The 27187-nt window shown below is 44.1% G+C and overlaps 1 protein-coding gene across 1 annotated transcript in view; it reads right to left on the reverse strand.

Annotated features, from left to right (window-relative positions):
- Nucleotides 1-26080, reverse strand: part of DMRT2 (doublesex and mab-3 related transcription factor 2) — a 46116-nt gene extending 20036 nt beyond the window's left edge. Inside the window, exons 1-2 of the mRNA XM_045043725.1 lie at nt 25898-26080; nt 14434-14532 (exon numbers count right to left, since the gene is read on the reverse strand). The gene's annotated coding sequence lies outside the window, so the exon portion shown is untranslated. The remainder of the gene's footprint in view (nt 1-14433; nt 14533-25897) is intronic.
- Between the last annotated feature and the right edge of the window lie 1107 nt (nt 26081-27187).

Consider the following 27187-nt stretch of genomic DNA (forward strand, 5'->3'; position numbering starts at 1 on the left):
AGTCTCGCTAACCAGCTTCTGTGTGATCGACTGTTTATTTTTTTTTTTTAATGTTTATTTATTTATGAGAGAGCACACTTGGCAGAGGGGCAGAGAGAGGGATAGGGACAGAGGATCTGAAGCGGGCTCTACACTGACAGCAGCGAGCCCGATGTGGGGCTTGAACTCACGAACTGTGAGATTACGACCTGAGCTGAAGTCAGACGCTCAACCCCCTGAGCCACCCAGGTGCCCCAAGAGTTTGTTTTCAAAGCCAGCCTTTTTCCCTGGTGTATGGCTCAGTCTCGCATGCCCTCGGCCTGGCCTCTCTCCATAGCCTCCTCTGTTGGCAGGCCCTCCCGCACACATCAGCAGATGCAGCATCTGATGACACAGCTATGGTCCACTCTCCAAAGCCATCACTCCCTCCTCAGTGCCCCAGTACACTGCCACCAGCCATGGCTCTTGTCCAGCTTGCAAAGCCATCCACGCCTCAATCACCACTTTTACCTGGAAGAATCCACCCACACTGGGCTCCCCGGTGCCCTCTCACACTCCTGCAGGTCTTTATATATAGATGCCTTCCCTACGCCCTTCCACGGCTGCCAGCCCGTCAGAACTCCGCCAGCCTATCATCTCTTAAGGATTTGCTCAGATCTGTGTTGGATGAAAAGCCTTCTATGCCCACCCTCACCAAGAAATTCTCTTCTGCTTTGACCTCTGATTTATCTCATTGTCTGTGCTCTTCATAATCTGCCATTTTGCATTTTTAGTTATGTTTATATTGTTTTATTTAGTCCTTATCATTTTGGTCTAAGTCATGTTTTCCAAATCTAGGCTTAAATTTCTTAGGAGTAGGGACCATATCTTAAAACTCTTCACATTCCCAACAGAACCGAGAACAATACCATTAAAAAATACATGGTCAGTGTATATTTGTTGATTAAATGAGTAAGCTGTTAATTTGTAAGTGGCAAAAAAAAAAAGGTCTCTCATTCATCCGTTGAGGATTTAGTACATGTTCAGCCTAGTTCTAAACTCCGGGGACACAGCAGTGAGCAAAACAAAGTCTCCCACCCTCATGGAGAAAGACAGACAATAACAAATAAACAAGAAAGTACACAATATGTTAGATGGTGATAAATTACATAAGGAAAAAAATTTTAAAAAACCCGAGTGAGAAGGACAGGAATGGCTTCAGGGGTACTAGCTTATATACTGAGCCTCACAGATAAGGGACATCTGAGCAGAGACCTAAAGGAGGTGTAATGATATCTGTGGAAAAACATTCTAGCCAGCAAAAACAGCGCGTGCAAAGGCCCTGAGGCAGGAATGTGCTTGGCGTGTTTAAGGAACAAGAAGTAGCAAATGCAGCTGTATTTGAGTAAGTACAGGAAACAGTGGTGGTGAATGGATGTTTGGGGAGGAACAAGTTATATAGTCTAGAAAACCTGGGTGTTCACTCTGTGGGAGACACTCTTATTTAGCCTGGGCCTAAATAAACAGAAATATAAAACATTAAAGCAGGTTTCTATCATTCATCATGAACAACAGTGTTTAAGATTAGACTAGGACTCAAACTATTTGTGTAAAACAGAAACACCACTACATTTATAGAGTACCCACCCAGGCCAGAGGCATGAATATATTATCTAATTAACTTCTCAAAACAATGCTGTGAAGCATTATGTCTAATTTGCCCAAGGTCACATATCTGATAAATTAGTGGGGGGGGGGGGGTTGCGAAATTCAAATCCAGGTAGATCTAACTCCAGAGCATAATCCCTTAACCACTGTCCATAAAAACAGCAGAAATCTCAAATGTTACACTTGAGTACAGATGACTTGTGTATAAAAGAGTCAAGGTCACCTGTATGACATTTTACTATGTCTAACATCTGAGAATCTGGATGTAGATTGTTGGCAAGTGGCCCTACACAGGTGATAGGTTATCTGCCATTAATGCATTGCTAGCAATTCTCTTGTGGAATAAAGTTGCATGGAGGCCCTGAGAGTGAGAGTTCTGTATTAAGACCTCCTCCGTGGGGCGCCTGGGTGGCTCAGTTGGTGAAGCGTATGACTTTGGCTCAGGTCATGATCTCACAGTGTGTGAGTTCGAGCCCTGCGTCAGGCTGTGTGCTGACAGCTCAGAGCCTGGAGCCTGCTTGGGATTCTGTGTCTCCCTCTGTCTCTGTCCCTCCTCTGCTCTCGCTCTGTCTCCCTCTCTCATTAATAAAGCTCTTTAAACTACTCTTCCACATCCCGGCTCCAGCATCCTATTCTTGCAGCTGCCCCACTGGTCTGGAGAACACCCAAAAAGGGGCAAATACTGAGCACGTATCCCCAAGGGCAGAGGGGTCTCAACTTCCAGAACAGATGGGAATCACCTGCAAAATTTTGGCTCTTCCCCCTCCAAAAATGGTGCCCAGGCCAGCACTCCTGCAGGTGCTGAATCAACAGATCTGAATTGAAAACCAGGCACTTTGATGCCCACTAAGGATTAAAAATCCTTGACCTAGGTGCTCAAATGGTCTGTTAGAGCCATGATAGCCAGGGAATTAGTCCAGCTCTGATGTAATAATTGGAAGGCTTACTTGGCAAATATCTCTCGGACAAATTCTCCTCTTTTTTTTCTTTTTCATTTTCATTTTAGAATCATAAAACATTGTGTCAGTCAGATGAACTTCTAGAGGCAGTGTTTGGACCTGAATATGTAAAAAGAGGAGCCATTGACAGGTACTCTAATATGCAAAAAGGGGGCAGGAAGCATCACCACAAAGAGAGGTACCCGCTGGCCAACGGGATCTTTGAATCCTCAGAAGCAGTGGTAGTCAGGAGGCAAGATGGCAAACGGGTTTCATTCCAGCATCAGCTCAGATTGCTGGCTGTGGCTGCCAGGCCCACTGCACCGTGACAAGGATTCTGAGGCCGGGCAGGAAAGAGCGGGGTGATGGATTAGCAACATTTGCCATGAACGTGTACATGCAACAGCACGGTTCATATGAGAGCCAAGTGGGAGGCTACACATCAGAGAAAGGCATCCTTCCCGATACAAAAGAAGAAATGAAGTTTCAAGAAACGTCGGCATTGATGGTTAGCAGGTAAAAACCCACCTCTTCTCTACTTAATCGTAGGGGTATCCAGACTGAGATCTCAAGAGAAAGCCCAGCCTTTAATGTTATTTATTAACTTAGCTAATAATGTTAATGTTTAAGAGGAAGGACAAATTTAATCAGGGGGGTTTATAAAACCTATCACGGTTAATGAAGCTCTATTCTATTATAGTCCCGAGGCTGGATCAAAGCCATCAACAATTAGCTAATTACCAAATTGCCAATGTGCTGACACCAGTGTTTTTAATTTAATGGCTTCTTTATTTAACTGCTGGCTACTGTCTCTCTTCTAAGCTTTTAGCTTCTTCCTCTGTTTTCTGACCCTGGCAGTGTGACATTGTTTGGGTTTTTTTGTTTTTTGGGGGGTTTTTTTGTCTTTTTTTCCCCCAAGGTTTATTATTGGTTTGTTTTAATATTCTCTAGATGTGCCAACTTGTTGGACAGTCAAATAAACAAATACCTCAGCCAAGGATACGTGAAAAACATGTCATCATTTTGCTAACAATCTGATCTTTAAAAATATTTAGGCAAGGAGGACACAAGCAAACAATTTTTAGGGCATCTTTCTCTCTGCATGCAATACAAGCCTCAAAACTATTTTGATTTTTTTTCCTATTTTCATGAAACAATCTGTCATATGTAACATTTAAAATATACTATTATTTTTTAATGTTTATTTATTTTTGAGAGAGACAGAGACACAGAGTGTGGGGGAGGAAGGGAGGGGCAGAGAGAGAGGGAGACACAGAAGCCAAACCAGGCTCCAGTCTCTGAGCAATCAGCACAGAGCCTGATGCGGGGCTCGAACCCACAAACTGTGAGATCGTGACCAGAGCTAAAGTTGGCTGCTTAACCGACGGAGCCACTCAGGTGCCCTAAAATACAATATTCTATATGATACATAGTTATTTTCTTTCACATAACTATTGAGTATATGTGGATTTTTTAAAACACTGAACATCTTACATTATGCGTAACTATCATTTTTCTATATTACATGTTAGGCATACTTCAACACAACAAGGTTTATTGATTATGGAAAAATAATCAAGCACATATCACATGAGATGTGTGCTCATGCAAACATCTCCTAATTATGCATGGAATGATGGAGACATTTAATTGAGAACTGGAAGACACCTTAGAAATCATTTACTCAAGTGGTTTTCAAATATATTTTAGCTGAAGACGCCATTCAACAAAAGCAAGCGTCTGAGAAGGCCCCAGTGCGAAACGCTTAACTGATCGGAAGAGGAGCGGGAACCCTGTGCCTCTGCACTTTCCCCCGGCCCAGCCCAGCCTGGTGGTCCCTAAATCATGGACATTGAGGAAAGGGGGGCTTAGTGGGATGCTACAGTATGCAGGATTTGTTTGCTGAGCATTTCAACGCCAGACGACAAACACTTTATCAGGTTTCCCTTGGATCGCTCCTTTAGGAGAGTCCCTGAAAGCAGGAATTCACAATGTTTTATATGCCAACCACCACTCGAACTTGAGGCTACACCACGAACAGGCTTCGAACATACCGTTCTTTTTATTTTTTAATTTTTCAATGTTTATTTTTGAGAGAGACAGAGTATGAGCGGGGGAGGGGCAGAGAGAGAGGGAGACACAGAATCTGAAACAGGCTCCAGGCTCTGAGCTGTCAGCACAGAACCCAACGTGGGGCTCAAACTAATAGACCACGAGATCATGACCTGCACTGAAGTCAGATACTTAATCAATTGAGCCACCCAGGGGCCCCTCCTTCCTTTTATTTTTTTAAATAATTTACAAGTTTACATCCACAATCATCTTAATGAATGAGAATAATATTATTGGAGAATAACAATCACACAATTTGACATACAAGTTATGGGTCCTATTGTCATATTAACCACAGACTCTGTTTCTGTATCATATTTCAATTCTTAGGCATTCAGAAGTCTACTCATTTTTTTTTTTTTTAACGTTCATTTATTTTTGAGAGAGAGAGGGACAGAGCGGGATCATGGGAGGGGCAGAGAGAGAGGGAGACACAGAATCCAAAGCAGGCTCCAGGCTCTGAGCTGTCAGCACAAAGCCTGATGCAGGGCTCAAACTCAACCACAAGATCATGACCCGGGCCGAGGTCATACACTTAACTGACTGAGCCACCCAAGTGCCCCTAGAAGTCTATTCAGATAGGTTTAAGCAAAAGGTATAAGCAAGGGTTGATTGTTCAAACTTTTTAATTGACAAGAGAATTCACATCCAGGGAAATGACTAGATACTAAGCATACAATTCAATAATAAACGTGTCACATGTAACCAACACCCCAGTCGAGATGTAGATGCATTTCCGTTCAGCTGACTTTGGGGTGACAGATAAATGCTCTCTGCAGGGTGCAGATAAGGCGTTCTCAGACCGAAAGTCTTCCTGAGAGGCTTAGGAGCACAGGATCAGGCAGGGGCCTGAAGTCCCAGTCCGAACAGCAGCCCAGGACGTTAGACAAGGATTCCTGGTCAAGTACAGCCGGGAAGGCCCACGCCACCATTCTAGAAACACAGGCACCGTCTCCGAATCCAGACGGCCAAGTGGCCAGTGGGCACCATGGTGATAACGATGCACACGGGCATTTTTTATTCGATGGGGCAGGTCTAGCCAGGGAGAAGAGGCCAGAGCAAGTTTTCCCAACGTGGGCTCTCACTGGGTCAATAGCGAGATTGTTATAGAGGGTAACCTGAGCCGGGTAATGTGTGGAGGATCTGTGGCTTTATTGTGTCCCTGCTATGTTAATTAGTACTAGAAGCATGATGGATTGGCAACACGTGTGCGCTCTGAGTCTGAAACCAGCCCTGATAGTTTAGCACTCCATTAGTTACACATCACAGAAACCCAGGGGATGTTTACTCAAAAAGAGGATCACTTACAAGAGGGAAACATGCTAATTCATTCCTGATACCGTCTGGGGAGAGGGACACCCCATCGGCCTGTGAGTGGTGTAACCTGTCATCCAAGACAGAGATGGAATGAGAGGCGGGCGGGAAACTACAGAAAGCCCCGGCCCCCCGCCCTGGGAACCCTGAAATCTCAAATCCTCAGTTGTTCCTACACGAATCCCTCTGAGACAGAAGTTCAGAGAAGGCTCTGTGTTGACATTTCAATTCATTGCCCTGTTCCAGAAGCAGGGAACCCTGCTCCCGATCGCTCCCACACCCTTGTTGGCCGGCCACAGGGAGGGGAATTCTCACTCTTCCTTCTCACCGGGTTTTAGACCCGCTGCTGCCTCCCAGACCTGGACCTCAGCCTAGCAGGTACCAAAAAGGCTCAGAAAGGATGTCTAAAATCCCGGCACTCCTCCCAGGCAGGTGGTTATCACCGGCCTATTCTTGTAAGATCACAGGACTTTGAGAGGGTAGATTCCAAGTTGCCTTCTCCTGGTAAGGTTCCCGAGTTTTCATGTTGTCAAAGCAATTGTGTAGACACGAGAAAACACAGAAGTGGCTAAAATGTTTTTTTACAAGTGGCTAAAATACTCATGAATCTATGAATGGTGCTTGCTTTCAGTGAGCCTGTATAACTGGTGTGCAATGCCTACTGAGAATCTGGGGTATGTGTATACACGTTTGGGCAGTGGTGTGCTGGTAAATGTGGCACAACTGGCTGAGGGGGAGGGGAGGAAGCCCTGATATGCAGTGCCTGCTGGTTTATGTGGTGTAAACATTCCCACCACGGCCAGTTTCAAGCTACCAACCTGACATCAGGGAATGGAGAGCCCGGGGAGAGATGTTCGCCGCGGTTTCTCACAAGCCAGTGGCAACAGGCTCTAGCACGTCACGAGCTGAATAAATACATGTGAATAAAAATCAGCCCCACTTGGGGCGCCTGGGTGGCGCAGTCGGTTAAGCGTCCGACTTCAGCCAGGTCACGATCTCGCGGTCCATGAGTTCGAGCCCCGCGTCAGGCTCTGGGCTGATGGCTCGGAGCCTGGAGCCTATTTCCGATTCTGTGTCTCCCTCTCTCTCTGCCCCTCCCCCGTTCATGCTCTGTCTCTCTCTGTCCCAAAAATAAATAAACGTTGAAAAAAAAAAAAAAATCAGCCCCACTCCTCATTATCTGTAACGATGGTCCTCTTCTCCCCTCTGTTATCATCCACACATCTTAGCAGAGTAAATCAGATCTTGGGACCCAAGTCAGTACATCTGCTTCAAATCCCAGTTCTGCTGCTGTGAAATCTAGTGTGCATCCCTTTGTCTCTTTCCTTGTCTACAAAATTGAGACTTTGCAAAGTAGGTTCTCCTCCATAGGGATGCTGTGTGGATTAAATAACTTAGCACACTCTAAAATAGTGCTATTCAGGGGCGCCTGGGTGGCTCAGTCAGTTGAGCGACCAACTTCAGCTCAGATCATGATCTCGTGGTCTGTGAGTTCGAGCCCCGTGTCAGGCTCTGTGCTGACAGCTCAGAGCCTGGAGCCTGCTTCTGATCCTGTGTCTCCCTCTCTCTCTGGCCCTACCCTACTCATGCTCTGTCTCTCTCTGTCTCAGAAATAAATTTTAAAAACATTAAAAAAAAGTTTTTAAAAAAAATAGTGCTATTCAAACTTCAGTATGCATCAGGGTCATGCAGACGGCGTGCTAAAACACGGATGGCTGGCCTCAAACCCACATTTTCACATTCAGTAGATCTCAGCTGGAGCCTGAGGATGTACATTTCTAACAAGTTTTCAGGGGGGGCATTTGCATTTGTAACAAATGCCCAGGTGATGATGATACAGCTGGGCTAGAGCCCACACATGGAGAACCATGCTATAAGTTTCAATACGGTGCCTAGAATTCATTAAATACTGGCTGTTATTATTGTCAAATTGAAGAAGTCAGAGCCTTTGCCTATAAATAAGGACCATGCCACGAAGACCCCAGGCCATTCCTAAATGAACATACTATCCTAGAAGGGCTCCTGAGGATCTAAGAAAACTTCAGCTGCCATCAAACAAGGAATAGCAGGGACAGCATTCACTCTTCCGTTCTTTCCAGCAGTGGGTCAACAGATCACCCCCATCTGAGTGTTCACTGGGAACCAGCTCTGAGAGAGAGAGAGATCAGTTAGGGCTAAAAGGCACATATACTGGGGTGCCAGGGTGGTTCAGTCGGTTAAGTGTCCAACTTCAGCCCAGGTCATGATCTCATGGTTCATGGGTTTGAGCCCCACATTGGGCTCTGTGCTGACAGCTCAGAGCCTGGAGCCTGCTTTGGGCTCTGTGTCTCCCTCTCTGCCCCTCCCATGCTCATGCTCTAGCTCGCGCTCTCAAAAATAAATAAACATTTAAAATAAAAGGCACACATACTAAAGAAGCAGAAATCAAAACTCGGATTACTTCCTAAGGACCCCAGCCAAAAGAAGAAACCCCCAGAGGGCAGATGTCCCTCCATCAGGCACTCACGTTGGCATGTTTGTGTTTCAGTAGCTGATCACATATACGCCCCGGACAGCACTTGCATTAATTGGTAAGGACAGAGGGCTGATGGCTCATAGCTCTTCAGCACTCTTAGAACCAGATGTGACTGATTCTTGAGTGAAGCACAGAATTTATATTCTGTGTCACCAATTCTTCAGAAATCTTGCATTTTGAGTCTTAACACTTCCCTTAAACAGCCCAAAAATGATGTAACTTCTTATATTCACCTCCCACTACAACTACTAATTGCCCCAAGCCCACTGCGTTCTCTGTGTAACTAACAAGGGAGGGGCGAATCGTGAACCCTTCATGGCTTTTTAGGTCAATTATGCTAGTAGATCAAATAATTGGTTTTTTGCTAACACACCTTATGCAAGCCACAACCTGGGGTCAGGCCACGGGCCATGGTAGCTAGATGCTTACAATAACATACGGGAAAGTAGAAATCACCAACCGAGAAAGAGAATGTTTATTCCTCCCTCGTTCCCACGTGAACTGCCTGGACAGCAGTTCCCGGCAGCTGGGGAGATAGCACACGTGCTCTGTTTGATTACAGAACAAGGAGCCCCACCCCTGGCCTGCATGTGATGACCAGGAGAAACACAGTACAGTGTAGGAACCCCAGATGGAAAGCCCTGGGGCGGCGGGGAAACCCCTTCAGGTTTTCCGCGGCCCTAGCCTTTTGGAGCCTCAGTATTCTGATTCTGGGATATACCCAGAAGACGCCTGACCAAAATGTCCACCTTATTTAACGGCTCATTTTCTTCCCTTTCGTACAGCAGGTGCACACCAGTGTGAGCACAGCATTCCCACTGCACAATGACCCCCTAACTCGACCCTAAAAGCCAGCTTTGCCTGAGCCAAGAAACACAGACTCTATCCTTTCCTCTTTTTCACGTGTTCCACTTAGAAGGTAGCTGGTCCCTCCAAAGGCATTTCACTACGATCATCTTCCTTCCTCCAGCACCCAGGCTGGCTGCTTTTCTCCTCTCCTGCCATCTTGAGTCTCCACAAAGGGAGTGTGGAAGGAGGAAGAAGCAAGTGGCCCTCCTGCCCATGTGTTCCTAAATCCCACAGAACAGAAGTTCAGTGTCAAAAATGTTCTAACCATATCATACCCTTCACACTAGGAACTAATCACATGACCCGAAAATTCCTAACATGAATACGGAGAGAGGTGTTAATGAGCCAGCCACACAAAATGAGAGAAATTTTCCCACCTCACATATCAGGTGCCTGTCTTGCCCCTGTTACTAGTATTTACATCTTACAGCTTATAAACAAAGAAGTCAAAGGGACAGATCAACAGATTTGACTATGTGAACATGAAAATAATGGAAGGGAGGAAGGGAGGAAAAGGAAAGGAAAAACCAACATACTAGGAAAAACATTTGCAGCAAATAGGATAAACGGTTAATATCTTAAGTAGATGAAAGTGTTATTTAATTGATAATAGAAAAGAGAAATGATCAGAAGTCACAAAAGAATAAATACAAGTAAGCGAATACGGAAAAAGAGTCAGCCTCACTGGAAATCAAAGAAGTACAAAATTGTAAATATCGAGATACCATTATTCACCTAATAACATAGCAAGAAAGAATGTTATGTTGACAACCCAAAGCCAGTAGTGTGAACCTCATCAAAACATTGCTGGGAGCATTCAAAATGGTACAACCCTTGAGCAAAGAAGTTTAGAAACTTATCAAATGCCATAAAATTGTTCATAGCCTTTGACCCAGAAATCCTAATTCTAAAAGGAAATAACACAAATAAAAGAAAAAGCTGCAAACACAAATATATTCAAGGTAACATTATTCATAACTTTTTTCAAATGGAAGCAACCTAAAAGCCCAACAATATAGAACAGCTAGGTAAACTATGGTACATCCACCCATTCATTTATTCACCAAACAATTATTAATCACCATCCTTCCCTAGTCACTCACTCCTTCTCCACTGTCAAAATCTAAGAGTAATCAATTACAGATAAAGGAGATTTGAAAAAGACATTTAGATTATTTCCCTTTAAATCAAGAAACGTCAGCCTTCAGTAGACCACTGGTATGTATTTTCACCCAAATCATCAGGGAATAAAATGCCCAGTGTACTGTAAGAATGTCTGTCTTCAAAAAAAATGAAAGATAACAAGTGTTGATGAGGATGTGGAGAAAAGGGAACCCTCGTGCACTGTTGGTGGGAATGTACATGGGTATAGCTGCTGTGGAAAACAGTGTGGAGGTTCCTCAAAAAATTAAAAATAGAACTACCCTACCCTACCCTCCATTTCTGGCTGCAATCCAAAGGAAACAAAATCAGGACCTGGAAGAGACATCTGTATCCCCATGTACACTGTGCCATTATTCACAATAGCCAAGATATGGAAAGAACCAAAGTGTCTATCAGTGAATGAACGAATCAAGAAAATGTGGTACCTATATTCAATGGACTAGGACTCAGCCATGAGAAAGAAGGAAATCCTGCCATTTGCTACAATATGGATGAACCCTGAGGGCATCACGCTAAGTGAAATAAGGCACTCGAAGACAAATACTGCATGATATCACTTATATGTGGAATCTAAAACAGCCAAACTCACAGAAAGAGAGACTACAATGGTGGTTACCCAGGGCTGGGGGATGGGGAGATGTTGGTCAAAGGGCACAAGCTTCCAGTTACAAGACGAGTAAGTTCTGATGATGTAAAGCACAGCATAGTGATTATATTTACTAACACTGTATTATATACTTGACTGTTGCTAAGAGGGTAGGTCTGCAATGTTCTCACCACAGAAGAGAAATGGTAATTATGCAATGTGACAGAGCTGTGAGCTAACACCGTGGCAGTAACCATCTGGCAATATAGAAGCCGATCAGATCAAAAGGTTGTACCCCTTAAACGTACAAGTTATACGGCAATTATATCTCAACAAATCTGGAAAAAATAAAAATAAAATAAATATCAATTCAAATGCCTAGTATATAAATATCAAGGAAGCTGATGGCACTTGTTCCTTGAGACCCAGTTAACTATTTAAAGGCATTTGAAGAGAGCCTTGGGAAAATCATGGGAGACAGTTATGCCAGGGCTCCCAGGAGGCCAGAATTCACAGTCCACTGCTTTAAGGACTTGAACTTTAGTGTACTAGGGCCCCAGGGCCTCAGCAACCACTTGCCTTCAAAGAGCCCTATAAATGTTTACGTGATGCCTGGGTCCTGGGGGCAGCAGAGATGACAGGCAGAAGCAGGTGAGGAAGCCGCACTGTTCCCCGACGGGCTCCTTTTCTCAAACACAATCTCTCAGCCCTTCTGATGTGCTCGGCACTGTGCACAAGCTTGCAGTCAAGGGAGCTGACCTGCTTCGGACCCTGGACCGCTCGGGTCGAGAGCTCTCCAGGCTGCACCACGTCCCACCTGCCTCTGACAGCAGCACCCACGTCCCTGGGCAAGAGGGCTGCCCACGGCGTTAACCTAAGACTCCTGCCTCCAGGTATCAGCTAAAATGCCCCCCTCTAAAGGAGCTGCTTTTCCCCCACTCCCTAACACCTAAGATGTCTTCCAGTAAGAGAGAACCCTTCATTTCGCAACTTCATAATAATAGCAGATTAAGCATCAAGGAAGAGTACTTGCTATGTGCCACATATACGAAGTGTTTTGCAGGTGTCATTCATTTAATACGAGAAGCCATACGATTCCTTTCAATCCCTCTTTACGCATGAGGGAACGTAAGCCTAGAGTAACTTGTCAAGCTCACACACTAACGGCATGCCTTCTGACCCCGAGATCCCACTGCTGGGAGTAAATTAGCCCACAGGAATGAAAATGTCTATATGCAAATATATTTGTGGTGGCATGATGTAACATGCGGAAAAGTTGGAAGCAATCTAAAAAGAGTAACAAGTAGAGAACAGCTAAGTAAATGCATTCATTTATTAAGGGATTTGGACTCGGGCAGGCTGGTTGCATTAACCACTACACCACTCCACCTCCTTAGGAAGAGACTGACTACCAAAATTTACACCATGGGTAAATGGCTAGTATGCAGAGCCCTTCCTGAAAGCAGGGGCAGAAACTAATGCCTGAAAGATGGAGACGTGGGGATGGTGATGAGGATCCAGGCTCAGGCAGGGAGCCCTGTTCCCTCCCAGAATCAGCCTCCAGATTCTCCCTCCTCTTCTTCAAAATCAAAAATAAGTAGGCACTAATCTAGGTACTGACCTATTTTTTTTAAAAAGGAAGTAAGTGTTGCCTTTATTCTCCCCAAAGCCTTACAACCACCAAGCTAATCTAAACCAAAACAAAACTTCGGTGCACTGTTTCGGGCTGGTAAAGGAACTTGTTAACAGCTTTTGGTGTGGGCAGTGATCAAAAGTCTCAAGCTGAGCTACCCAAGAGCCTGGCACATTTCCACTACTGCAGGCTTCCGAGCAGGGCTCCTGAAGAGGGTCTCCTCGTATTTAAAAGCCCTCAGTCCTGCCAGGGGCCAGGCCAGGGCACAGAGCACAGCTAGGACTGACCTGCCATCTGCAGGGGCACACACACGCACACCCACCTCCCTCCCGTTGCTCAAGGGTGTGCAGAAACACACTCCGCCTACCCACCAGGCCAGCTCCTGAGGGAATCTGCATGTACAACACATGCATTTTCCTTCTCCAGTTCATCTCCCTCCCCCTCCTCCATGACTCTCACTGCTGAAAAGCACACCCTCCCCCAGGCTCTGCGGACCGGTGTCTAGGGACACAGCCAAGGCCTTCCTGAGCCTCTGCTTCCCTGATGGGCTTGGGTATTCCCTCTTTTACTTTTGAAAAGACATTTCCTAATTCCTCCTTTTATTTAATATCCCAGGATATGGACAAAGTTACTTGGCAGAGAAATCAAGGCTTACGCTGGATTAAGGAGCGTGCACTCTCGGCATTCATCAGTTCAACATTCATGGCTCCAGCTTCAGCAAACTTGAAGATCAGGACATGTGGACCTGTGTGATGTTTCTGGGGCACAAACCTGAATCAGGGTCAGTGCGTGGCTCGTGTGGAAACGAACTCCTTAAGTATAGTAAGTGAGCCTCGCTGAGAGCCCAGTATGTGCATCTCAGCTCAGCTATGTGGCTGTCTTCTCAAAATCTAGAATGCATTGTACGGAAAAAGGGAAGATGGGAATACGTATGGGGCTCTCACGAAAGTCCTGGAATGTGTCTGCAGAATGTCATGGGTCAGCCTTCCCTCTCACTGTTATAAAGAAATCAGGAAATATATCCTTAGCATGGATGAGGATGAAGATTTGGTTCTGTGAGCTGTGTTCACAGTACAATGTGCATGCATCAGTCAGTAAATCAGCATGTACAGGATGTAGAGACAGCCCCCCTACCCAGCCCCGAAATCAGGAGCTTTATCCTAAGCAAAGGAGTCAGAAAAGAAATGGGCCTCATCCTTTCCTCTGGAATTTGCAGGATGAGCAGAGAAACAGGCAGCCAGAAAGAGAAAAAGAACACATAAGCTAACAACAAAGACTACCCCCTATTCCGTGAAGGAAAAGGTTTCGGAAGTATGTCAAGCAAAGACTTGGTGTTAGACGTGAGTTAATGTCCCAGAGCATTATCAGTTATATAATCGCTCCAAGCTTCCATTTCCTTCTCTGAAATGGGCATCTCTTTGGGTTCTTAGGAAGATTCAACGAGATCTGTGTGAACTGTTCATCGCCGTGCCCGACAACTAGTAAGTGCTCGATTAACGTTTAGCATTATGTTTATTACTTTACTACCTGTTCCAGAATGACGCCTGACTGCCTAAACCACCTCTTTCTTCTTCAGCTGCTTTTGGTGAAGAGGTTTATTTTCCTGGTCTGATAAATGCCTTCTGGGTCCTGCCCCATGGGGCTGGAGTGGCCTCCACTGCCCATCTCTAAGCCTACAGGAATAGACAGGACCTACCTTGCAGGTCTCAGATAACTTTACTCTTTGCTGGAAGAGAATCAAAGAGGCCAGGGACGGCCCAGCTGGTCAGACTGCTCACTAATAAAAGCCAGGATGCTGCAGAGAAAGAGACAACTTTTCAGAAATGTGATAGACCCCCTTCGGTGATGGACAAAACATCTGTTTGTTCCATCTTGCAGATTTGGGAATGCTGGGTCTAAGAGCTGTTTTTTCTGACAGCATTAGATGGAATGCCGTTTCTGTGCTCACACAGGGTGTCTTTTCAACTCCAAACGTAAACATTTAGCTCCAAGAATGGAAGAAATACCAGGTTGCAGGGGCAAGCAATTACTTAGTGTTTCTTTAAGGATCCCCTGGTTCGGGGCCACTCGCGGGTAAGTTAACTCATGATCAACACCCAATATTGCATGGAAGGAGCAAGGGTTTTAGAACTGAGATTGGAAGAAAAGAGCCGTAATACATATAGTTGACAAGGGACTGGTAACTAGAATATATAAAGAACTCTTGCAATTCAACAATAAAAAGGCAAAAGATCCAATTTAAAGAAACACGGGTAAAAGACTTCAACAGACACTTCACCAAAGAAAATATACAAATTCTTAATAAACACATGAAAAGATGCTTAACATGATTAGTCATCAGCAAAATGCAATTAAAACCATAATGAAATAGCACTCTATATCTATTAGAATAACTAAAAAAAATTTAAATTTAACAATACCATGTGTTTATGGTATAAAGCGGCTAGAATTCTCCTACATGGCTAGTGAGATTGAAAATAGTACCACTATTTGAGAAAACGTTTTGGAAGTTGTCTATAAAGTAAAACATACACTGGCCATATGACCCAGTAATCCCATACCTGGGTATTCACTCAAGAAAAATTAAAATATATGTCTACATAAAGACTTGTACAGGGGGCGCCTCGGTGGCTAGTCAGTTAAGCATCTGACTTTAGCTCAGGTCATGATCTCATGGTTCATGAATTCAAGCCCCACATCAGGCTCTGTGCTAAGGGCTCAGAGCCTGGAGCCTGCCTCGGATTCTGTGTCTCCCTGTCTCTCTGCCCCTCCCCTGCTCATGCTCTGTCTCTCTCTCTTTCTCGCTCTCAAAAATAAACAGACATTAAACAAAAATTTAAAAAAAAAGAAGACTTGTACAGGGGCGCCTAGGTGGCTCAGCTGGTTAAGCGTCCAACTCTTGATTTCAGCTCAGTTCATGATCTCATGGTTCATGGCATCAAGCCCCATACCACTTGGGATTCTCTCTGCCCTTTCTTTCTCTCTCTCTCTCTCTCTCTCTCTCTCTCTCTCTCTAACTAAATAAATAAACATTTTAAAAACAGAATGCTCATAGCACTCTTATTTAGAATAGCCCAAACCAGAAATAAAACAAATGCCCACCAACAGGTAAATGGATACACAAATTGTGACATAGATCTGTGCCTGCCATGGAATGGTACTCAGCAATAAAACAAACGGAACTAACATGTCCAGTAACGGTTGGAGCTGGAAAACATTATGCTGAGCAAACTAAGTCAGACATGGAAGACTGCATACTATACACTCTTTCATTTGCACAACACTCTACGATATAATGTGACAGAAAGCAGGACAGTAGTTACATGGGGCTGGGGTTGGGGAACACTCACTGGGAAGGGACACAAGAAAGTCAGTGATTCCCAATCCCTCTCTTTAACGGCAGGAACAAGTTATCAGTATTCCTTTAGCAAACCACTTCTTACCAAATAAGACAGAAAAAAGCTGCTGATGAGAATTTAGTTGAAGAATAGATTTTCCCTATAATCCAAGGTGAAATAATAATAGAGAAAGCTTGTGTGAAACTTATTCTGTGCCAGGGCCCTTCCTAGACACATTAGGTATTTAATCCTCTCAGGAGCATAGGAGGTACATACTAGTATTAACCTCCTAATTGAGGAAACTTAGGTAGAGACAGGATGCCTTAGGTAGGAGGTGTCTCTGCTGAAAAGTGGCTGAACTAGGGTTTGGACAGGCAGTGTGGCTTCAGGAATGTGCTTCCCTTTTTTTTTTTTTTTTTTTAATGTTTATTTATTTTTGAGAGAGAGAGAGAGCACACCAGAGGGGCAGAGAGAGAGGGAGACAGAGAATCCCAAGCAGGCTCCAGGCTGTCAGCACAGAGCCTGATGGGGGGCTCAAACTCACAAACCATGAGATCATGACCTGAGCCAAAGTCAGACGCTTAATCGACTGAGCCACCCAGGTGCCCCGGGGAATCTGCTTCCTTAACCACTTTCCTAATACTGCCTCTCGGAGCAGGTATTATTTTGGCCCAGAGAGTTTAAGAAGGATCTCTTAGAAGCATCACTAAAGGGGCACCTGAGTGGTTCAGTTGGTTGAGTGTCCGACTCTTGATTTTAGCTCAGGTCATGCTCCCAGGGTCCTGGGATCCAGCCCCACATTGAGCTGTGCGTCAGGCTCTGTGCTAAAGCATGGAGCCAGCTTAACATCCTCTCTCTCTCCCTCTGTCCTTCTCCTTCAGTCGTGCTTGCTCGCTCACTCTCTCTCTCTCTCTCCAAATAAAAAAAAAAATTAAAATTAAAAAAAAAAGAAGTATCACTAAGAATAGTCCTAGATGGCACAAGGGGCTCATCCCAACAGGGATAAATAGGTTTTTCTATTTTCTGAAAGGAAACGGGCAACTCTTGACACAGGTAATTTTTTCTGGCAGCAGCACAGATTCAAACAGATTTGGATTCAAACATCTGAAAGCCCTCGCCACTCCTTACCTCTGCTGGAAACTATAAGACAGAGTCTTTGTGTGCTCAGTAAAGTAGACACACACCCAGGCCAACAAATTGAGTCCTAAGCTAGTTAACCCAAGAAGGGGCATAAACATGCACTGGATAAAAAACACTGAGAAGGGAAGTGTCTGCCAGGTCCCCAGGACGAAGAACGAGGTGGCATGTGAAATCTCCTCTCGTTTGGAACAGAGAGGACTAGGAGGGAAGAAAGGAAAAGAAATTCTCAATGCCCACCTTTGCAGGAGCATACAAAGCTTCTCTTTGGCTAATCCCTCAGGGAAGGGACACGGGGAGGTTAACGTTGGTGCCACGCATCAGTACTATATCGAGAAAAATCACCTGACAATGGAAATCTTCCCCCTCGAGCCATTGTGTGAGGATGAATCAGCTCCTTTCCAAAGCAAACTGACAGCAGGGGGACCTCCTTAGAACCTCTGTGCCCTGCAAGTCTTGAGTCATGGCTACCTGGTCATCCTTAACAGCCTCCTCCTCGCCCACCTGAGATGGTGTCCCTGCCCCAGACGCTTTTTTACATTCTTGGGGTACTTTTCTGATTCTGTGTGGCACATATCGCATATGTTTTATTTCCCATTAGAATGAAAATTCTAGGAAGGCAGTGACTCTGCTTAAACTTCTGTGTATCCACCTTGGCATCTACTATACATTACCAATGGACCGTGTCTGATAGACAAAAAGAAGGAAGGAAGGAAGGAAGGAAGGAAGGAAGGAAGGAAGGAAGGAAGGAAGGAAGGAAAGAAAGAAAAGAGGGAGGGAGACAATGAGTGAATAAATGAATAAAGCCATATTTTCTCTTTTTTTTTAAGTTACTTATTTTGAGAGAGGGAGAGGGTATGTGTGTGCAAGCAGGGAAGGGGCAGAGAGAGGCAGAGAGAGAGAACCCCAACCAGATTCCACACCGTCAGTGCAGAGCCGGATACAGGGCTTGAACTCACAAACAGTGAGATCATGACCTGAGCTGAAATCAAAGGTCGGAGCCTTAAACCACTGAACCACCCAGGTGCCCCAAGCTGTATTTTCTTAAAATGCTAATGCTAGTAACCAGAAGTGATATTAAGAAGGAAACTTCCCCATCCTGCTAAGGCCTCAGGCTTCATGATGTTAAAACGTCCCTGATGGCTTTATGACTTCTAGAAGCCCCATTGCTTCAGAACCAAGTGATGACTTCTGTTCCTGCATTGTTAGTTTGCAATCCCAACCCTGGCTAACAGATAACTCCTTGGATTGTCATCAGTGAATAATATCTTCCAGGTGCCAAATGCTGGATAAATACATTTGTCTTACTAGAAAGCTCAGGGGTTTTTTTTTTCTTAATGGGAAACTATAAAACTCCAAACAGGCCTACTTCTACTGGGTCCATCCTTATCCTGGTTTGAGTAACAAGGTCCAGATGAACTGTAACGTTAGTTAATTTCTCTCCGGACCCTGATTTCCTATGAGAAAGGAAGGTGAGTGACATTTCAAAAGAGCTTTGTGAGATTTATGTTTTTGTGTCTGTGGAGGTCTTTCAAGAGCCCGGCATTCTCTCATAACCTGTGGAAACTCCTTTTGTCTGTCTTTGAACCTATTTATTAGCTGGACAATATTTTAGGCAAACTGAAAAAAGCAATAGTCTTCAACTAGAAATAGAGAGGGGTTAGGAAAAGTAATAAATCGTTTATGGACTGCCAGTGGTAAGAAATGGTCTCGTTCGAAACGTGTGCCCATGTAGATGTGTGTGTGTGTGTGTGTGTGTGTGTGTGTGTGTGTAAGCGAAGAGTATTTATCCTTGCAGTACACGAAAAGAACCCTGGTTTTCCTATAATGTGTTACCAGGAACACAGATACTCTGTTTTTATCAAGCGCAACAAAACAAACCTTTGAACCTAAAGTTAAGAGAATTCCTGCGTGAACACCATCATAACACACAGCCTGCCAGGCCCCTGGGGTCCACACAGCACAATGCTGGCTCCGTGAAGCATGTAAAGAAGCATAAGACTCTGGTCCTGCTTTCAAGAGTTTACCGTCCTCACGGAGGCATATAAAATCTGACGTGCATATAAAGACGTGCATATAAAATCTGACCGTATCACTCCCACACTGAAAGTCCCAGAATGGTATCCCGCTCCACTTAGGATAGAAAGTCAAGGCATTTAGCACATCCCTGCTAAGTCTCTCAGACTCACCTCTGTGCTTTTTACATGTTCACCAATGCACACTGGCTTCTTCAATTCCTCACAGGCAGCAAGTTCATTCTGACCCCAGGCACTTAGCACCTGCTGTTCCCCCTTCCTAGAACCTTCTTCCTCCCAGTATTCCCCATTTCTAGTCTATTGCACACTCTGTGTATTAATCAGAATTCTCCAGAATAACAATCAATAGGATACATACAGATACATACAAGAAAAGATCTATTGGGGCACCTGGGTGGCTCAGTTGGTTAAGTGTCCAACTTTGGCTCAGGTCACGATCTCACAGATTGCGAGTTCGAGCCCTGCATCAGGCTCTGGACTGATAGCTTGGAGCCTGGAGCCTGCTTAGGATTCTGTGTCTCCCTCTCTCCCTGCCCTTCCCCGGCTCGCACTCTGTCTCTCTCTCAAAAGTAAAAGAACATTAAAAAAAAAAAAAAAAAAAAAAAAAAAAAAAAAAAATATATATATATATATATATATATATATATACACACACACACACACAAAAGAAGAGCTCTATTATGGGAATTGGCTCATGCAGTCATAAGGCTGAGAAGTCCCACAGTCTGCCACCTGGTAGCTAGAGACCCAGGGGAGCCAGTGGTGTTATTCGGTCCAAGTTCAAAGGCCTCAGAACATGGGCTGATGGTGTAAGCCTAAGTCTGAAACCCCCATCCCAGGGCAGAAGGGCAGGACAAGGTATGTGTTCAGATCAATCAGCAAGAGCACACGCTCACCTTCCTCTGCCTTTCTGTTCTGTTGCGGTCCTCAGGGGATTGGGTGATGCTCACCCACACTGGGGAGGGCCTTCTGCTTCACTCAATTTCACCAATTCAATTGTTAACCCCTTCTAGAAATATCCTCACAGACACACCCAGAAACCATATTTTACCAGCTCTCTCTCTCCGCATCCCTCAGCCCAGTTATGCTGACACGTAAAATGAATCGTGGCAGCTCATTGGACTCCTACTATGTTGCACACCTAAAACTAGTGTAACATTGTGTGTCGACTACACCCAAATTTTTTAAAAAAAGGATTAAAAAAAAGTCAGCCATCAAATTCAGAAAGCCCTCCCCCAACTAGTCAGGTTCTTGGCTCTTGTATCTTACTGTTACTCTTTACTTTGTTCTTCATTACAGTTATGAGTTTGTAGTTTATCAGTATTTATATGTGTATAGATTTCCAGATTTATATCTATTTCCAGATTTCCCTGCTGGACCAGAAGCTCCAGGTCCCTTGCTATCTCAAGCAGCAAGCCAGGCACACAGTAGGTGCCTGATCAGTATTTGTTGACTGAATTAATAACCGATTGAAAAACGAAACCTTGGGGTGCCTGGGTGGCTCAGTCAGTTAAGCATCTGACCAGTTCAGGTCATGATCTCGCGGTTCGTGAGTTCGAGTCTCGTGTCGGGTTCTGTGCTGACAGCTCAGAGCCTGGAGCCTGCTTCCGATTCTGTTGTCTCCCTCTCTCCCTCTGCCCCTTCCCTGCTCGCACTCTCTCTCCCTCAAAAATAAATAAACATTAAATAAAAATAACTAACTAAATAAATATGTTTAAAAGAAGTTTGAGGGGCGCCTGGGTGGCTCAGTCGGTTAAGCGTCCGACTTCAGCTCAGGTCATGATCTCGCGGTTCGTGAGTTCGAGTCTCGTGTCGGGTTCTGTGCTGACGGCTCTGAGCCTGGAGCCTGCTTCCGATTCTGTGTCTCCCTCTCTCTCTGCCCCTCCCCCGTTCACACTCTGTCTCTCTCTCAAAAATAAATAAACATTAAAAAAAAAAAGAAATATAGAAAATGAAACTTTACTGGAAGTTCACCACAAGGTAAGGCGCCAGATAAAGCATAACTCAGCGAAAGGTACAGTTTGTCCACCTTTTCTCAGCTTGGTGCCCAAGATTTACATCAGTTTTTCGTTTTTCCTTTTGTATTCTTCAGAGACCTAGCAATGCGGGATACAGACCCCCCTTGCTCTGCTCCCACGTCTGCTGCAGCTCCCAGCATCAGAGTCTTCCAGAATGTCAAAGACCCTGGCCCAGAGGGGAAGTGTTCCCTCTGGTGGCTAAACACTCCCTCCTAGTGCCCATTCTGCTTTCTGCTTTGGTTACTGCAGGGACAGAGTAGCAGGAAGGAGGATGAGGTCCTTCGCAACCATGAAGTTTTTGTGACTCTTCCAGAGGAAGAGCTATTTACAGTTGCTAAGTGATAGCTGAACGCATGGGGCCAAGAAAGAAAGTGCAGGAACACAGAACTTCATAGTCATCAGGCTACCATCCAGATACCTCTGTACTTCATGAACAGCATCCACATCCCAGGATTCTATCCCAAATTTCAGGAGAACAGCAGTGTCTTTGTCTTTACGCTTAAAGGCAGAGACTGTAAAGCCCCGCTTTCCAGAAAGAGAAATTGAAGCCGTGTACTCAAAGCTACGTGGAAACTTCTAAAGAGTAACAAAAAGCAGGCCTCCCGCGCACTGGGCGCCCAGGAAATCTTTAGGCACTTGGTTTGCACTCGGGACGTTCCTTTTGAGGCAAAAAAAAAAAGTCATTTTTCTTCCATGCCCATCATGGGAACAGTTCCCTGCAACGAAGGAATGAGCTTGGACGCAAAACTTGGGGAGACAGAGGAATGTGGCAGGTGTTGACATAGAGCAAACTCTGACTGCCAGACCTAGAGGTTTCCTCCACCAACGGAAGCCAGGGGCCTGTGAGGTGCGTCCAATTTGTTTAATGTTTTTTAGCATTTATTTATTTTTGAGAGACAAAGAGAGACAGAATGAGAGGGGCAAGGGCAGAGAGACAGAGAGAAACAGAATCTGAAGCAGACTCCAGGCTCTGAGCTGTCAGCACAGAACCCGACGCGGGGCTCGAACTCGAGAACACGAGATCATGAGCAGAGCCGAAGTCAGATGCTTAACCAGCTGAGCCACCCAGGTGCCCCGTGAGTGGGTGTCTTTTGTAACGTAGTCGCCTCACCAATATCTTCCCACAAAATTACATATATTCCTTACTCTGTACTAAGCCATGAAGATGACAAGGCTAAAATTCTTGACTGAAGCCGTCTCTAATTTACTGCAGGTTCTGGGGAAGAAATGTGTAAGAACCAATTGCGTCGTGAGGGAAACCTCCAGGATCAGCAGTCTGTGGGCAAGCATGAGACCATGGAGGCGTGAGGGTGCTCGAGTCCCTGTGGGGACCATGAAAAAATGATTCAGGAGCTATGGGACAAATAGCTCTGGGACAAGATACCCACAGGCAAGAGAACAAAGGGCCCCTTCCTCACACCACACACAAAAATTAACTCAAAATGGAGCACAGACCTAAACGTACAGATGCACGTAAGAGCTTAAACCGTGAAACCCTTAGGAGACAACACAGGAGGAAAGCTTTGTGACCCTGAAGTACGCAAAGCCCTGTTAGACACGACACCAAAAGCACAGGCAACAGAAGGAAAAAGAAAGAAATTGGACTTCATCAAAATTAAAAACTTTTGGTGGCAAACAACACTGTCGAGAGAGTAAAAGGACAGCTCACAGGATGGGAGAGGATATTTGCAAATTGAAGATCTGAGGAGGGACTGGTCTCCAAAACACACAAAGGACTCTTACGGCTCAATACTAAAAAAGGCAAATAACACAATTTTAAAATAGACAAAGGATCTGAATGACTTTTCTCCCAAGAAGATATACAAAGACGGCGAAAGTTAAAAAAAAAAAAAAAAAAGATAAATCAATAGATAAACCGTTGGAATCAATATTTGAAGTTAACAAGGTACCTGAATAAAAGACCAAGGTACAAATGTGTTTGTACATAAGAAAATATTGTAAGTGAAATATTTAGAACTGTACCATTTACAATAGCATCAAAAAAATCAAATGTCTGGGGCACCTGGGCGACTCAGTTGGTTGAGCAGCCAACTTCGGCTCAGGTCATGATCTCATGTCGTGGGTTTGAGCCCTGTGTCGGGCTCTGCACTGACAGCTCAGAGCCTGCTTGGGATCCTCTGTCTCCCTCTCTCTCTGACAGTCCCCCACTTGTGCTCACTCTCTCTCTCAAAAATAAATAAACAGTTTTAAAAAATCAAACGTCTGGAAATAAATCCATCAAAAGATAGGTAAGACCTCTACACAGAAAACTACAAAATGTCATTCAGTACAATTAAAGAAGGCTTAGATCAACGGAGGAAAACATCCTAAGTTGGAAGACTCAATATTGGAAAGATATCAGTTCTCCCCAACCTATCTCTAGATTCAACTTATTCCCAGTCAAAACCCCAACAGGCTCCCCCACCCCCAAAGAAATTGACAATCTAAACCTAAAATTTATATGGCAATAAAAAGAAAAGTCAATAAAATCTTAATGGGCAAAAGGACTTACATGGTAAGGACTTAAAGGACTTATATGGTAAGATAACAAAACTGACTATAAAGTTATAGTAATTAAGACAATGTTATTGGCAAAGGGATAGACAGATCGACAAATGGACCTAAAAACACTCCAGAAACAAACGTTTATACAGCCATTTGATTTATGATGGAATCGCAAGGCAGTGAAGGAAAGATGGTCTTCTCAGTAAGTGGTGTTGGGTCAACTAGAAATCCATATGGGGAGAAAAATGAATCTTGACCCCCTACCTCACCCTATACACAAAGATCAATGCCAGATGGATTACAAATCTACATATGAAATGTAAAACAATAAAGCTCCTAGATGAAAACACAACAGAATTACCTTTATAGCCTTAGACTCCATTAAAAATAAAGAACTTCTGTTATAACTACAGCAACTAATAGGCTTAAACTCACAATATGTAAAAACGTCCACAAATCGATAAAGACAGATAATCCTATTTTAAAGTTTAAAAATGTGAGTAGACACTACGTAAGAAAGAACACCCACATGGTTTAATAAACATATGTAAAAAGCGTTCAACGTCATTCGTTGTCAGGGAAACGCACACAACATTACGAGGAGATAATCACTGAACACTCAGCAGAGTGGCTAAAATTAGACAGACTGACAGTCCCAACTGTTGGCAAGAATATAGAACATCTGTAGTGTTCCCGCACTGCTGCTGGAAGTCTAAATTGCTACAACCCCTTTGAATAAGTGTTTAGCCGCATCTGCTTAAACTGATCATACGTATACTCTGCCCAAGCAACTCCACTCCTACCAACATACATAACAGAGATATGCACATATGTTCACCAAAAGATCTGTGTAAGAATATTCACAGAAGCCCTACTAGTAGGAGCCAAAACCCAGAAATAGCTCAAATGTCCATCATCGGTAGAATGGATAATGCTGGTGCATTCATAGATACGATCAATGCAAAAAAGAAAATAAACTACAACCACATGCAACAATGTGGATGAATGTCACAGATGGAACATTGAGGGAAAGCAGCCAGTCACCAAAGAGAGCACATTGTATGATTCCATTTTTATAAAGTTCAAAAAAAAAGGCAAAATGAATCTAGTGTTAGAAATCAGATTTGGGGGTGCCTGGGTGGCACAGTCGGTTAAGCGACCCACTCTTGATCTTGGCTCAGGTCATGATCTCACAGAGGGTGAGTTCAAGCCCCACATGGGGCTCTGTGCTGATGGTACAGAGCCTGCTTGGGATTCTGTCTTTCCTCTCTGCCCCTTCCTGCTTATGCTTTCTCTCCGAAACTTAACTTTTTTAAAAAATTAGATTTGGGGACACTTTTGTTGGGGGTACAAACAGATGAGTAGAAGGAGGAACAAGAGGTGCCTCTGAGGTCCTGGCAATGTTTTAAATCTTGATCCAGGGGCTCACTGCCTGCGTGTGTTCTCGTGAAAATTCACTTTGCTGCACGGGGATTTGTGCTTTTTTTCCCACACCTGTTATACTCAAAATTTATTTCTAAATTGTTGTGGCTGAGGGTGCCTGGCCTGCTCAGTCAGTAGAGCGTGTGACTCTTGGTGTCTGGGTGGGGAGTTCCAGCCCCACTGTGGGCAAACAGCTTACTTTAACAAAATAAAATAAAATAAACTGTTGTCACCAGTCTGAATTTTACTAGTTTTGTTTGTATTAACTTTGTATGAAAACTATAAGGATTTGAGGATAATATCTAGTCGTGTTGGCGCACATTTAAATTATATTATAATAAAAATAATTTAAGAAGATATTAGAGGGAATGTTAACGTATTAGAATCATTTTTTAACGCATTGGTTGAATTTTAGATATTGCTAAATGATGCCAGATAAAAAATTCAGGAAATCAAACCTCTCAAAAGTCCCTTCCACTTTCCTTCCTCAACTTTGTTTCTTCCTGTTGTCGTTCTCTTTACTTTCATTTTACTCTGTCTCTTAAACACTGAAGTCGTTTTCAAGAATCACAACCTCATGACTGTTTCCTCCTTAGTTCTGGTTTGTACTATTTGCTTACCACAATCCCTTTACATCAACTTTTCATCACCACGTTCGTTAAAGGATGAGACCACCATTCAATATCTGAAATAAAAAGACAAACCTGGAGGGGCGCCTGGGTGGCTCAGCCGGTTAAAGCGCGGGACTTCGGCTCAGGTCATGATCTCACGGTTGGAGTGTTCGAGCCCGACGTCGGGTTCCGCGTGCTGACAGCCCAAAGCCTGGAGGCTGCTTCGGATTCTGTGTGTGTGTGTCTCTCTCTCTGCCCCTCCCCCCCCCTCTCAAAAGTAAATAAACATTAAAAAAAAAAAAAAAAAAAAAAAAAGACAAACCTGGAGTTACTGCTTTCCTAGGGTCTCTCCAGAAGAAAAGGCTATTGATCTCAGCTATGGTTTAGGGACGGAGCACTCAGAACGGTACCTAGATGGCGTCGTCTGATGAGACTACTGTTGATTGGTTGGCACTCAGAGGCGTGTTTATGGCAGCAAGTCCCTTCCTGGTTGGCCGATTTTCAGAGAGGAGGTTGGCACTGATTGGTTGGCTTGCAAAAGCCCGTTCTCGGAATTCCAGTGCTAATGATCGGTTGTCAGGGTTTTAAGCCAGACCTACAAGGGTACTCCCGCTTTCCGAAAGTTCACATTCCACCACTTCGCTTTTATGGAAGACCTTCATTAATAGGATCAGACTTTTTTTCTTTTTCTTTTTTTTTTTTTTTTTTTTTTTTTTTTTTTTTACCTATTAGTGAAAGTCCTCAGATTCCTCTCATTGAGGGAAACAGGTACTCATGTAAGTAAAGCTACTTTTGGATAGCGGGGAAAACCTGTTTGTCTCCAGTATCTTTACAGTGCAATGGCACCATTTTCTTGCCATTTTGTCATCCCATTTTTTATTATTTTTCCTTTGAGTATTTGTGGGTATTTTTTCCTTCTAGACTGGGTTGTTCATCTATCTTTGCATCCTCTCTGTCTCTCTCATTCCTTTCTGTAGTATTTTGTACATTTGCCATGTCATTTCTTTTCATTTTTTTTATGCTTAACATGGGCAATTCATCCAGACATTGCACATCAAACAAACTCGCACCCTGTGGTAAAAAACATATATTTTGTTTGGTCCACCGGGCATTTTCTGCAAAATGCAAATTTGTTACCAGCACTTAAAAATTGGGAGGTTCCTCATGAAATTGCAGACTTACAGATTCTCTTGAAAACAACTAGTGGTGCCTGGGTGGCTCACTCAGTTAAGCAATGGATTCTGGATTTCGGCTCAGGACATGATCTTGTGGTCCTTGAGATCAAGCCTTGCATTAGGCTCCATGCCTGCTTGGGATTCTCTCTCTCCCTCTCTGCTCCTCCCCCACCTCTCAAAATCAATAAAGAAAAACTTTAAAAAAAAT

The sequence above is a fragment of the Felis catus genome, chromosome D4 (assembly GCF_018350175.1).
Source record: "Felis catus isolate Fca126 chromosome D4, F.catus_Fca126_mat1.0, whole genome shotgun sequence".
Lineage (NCBI taxonomy): Eukaryota > Metazoa > Chordata > Mammalia > Carnivora > Felidae > Felis > Felis catus.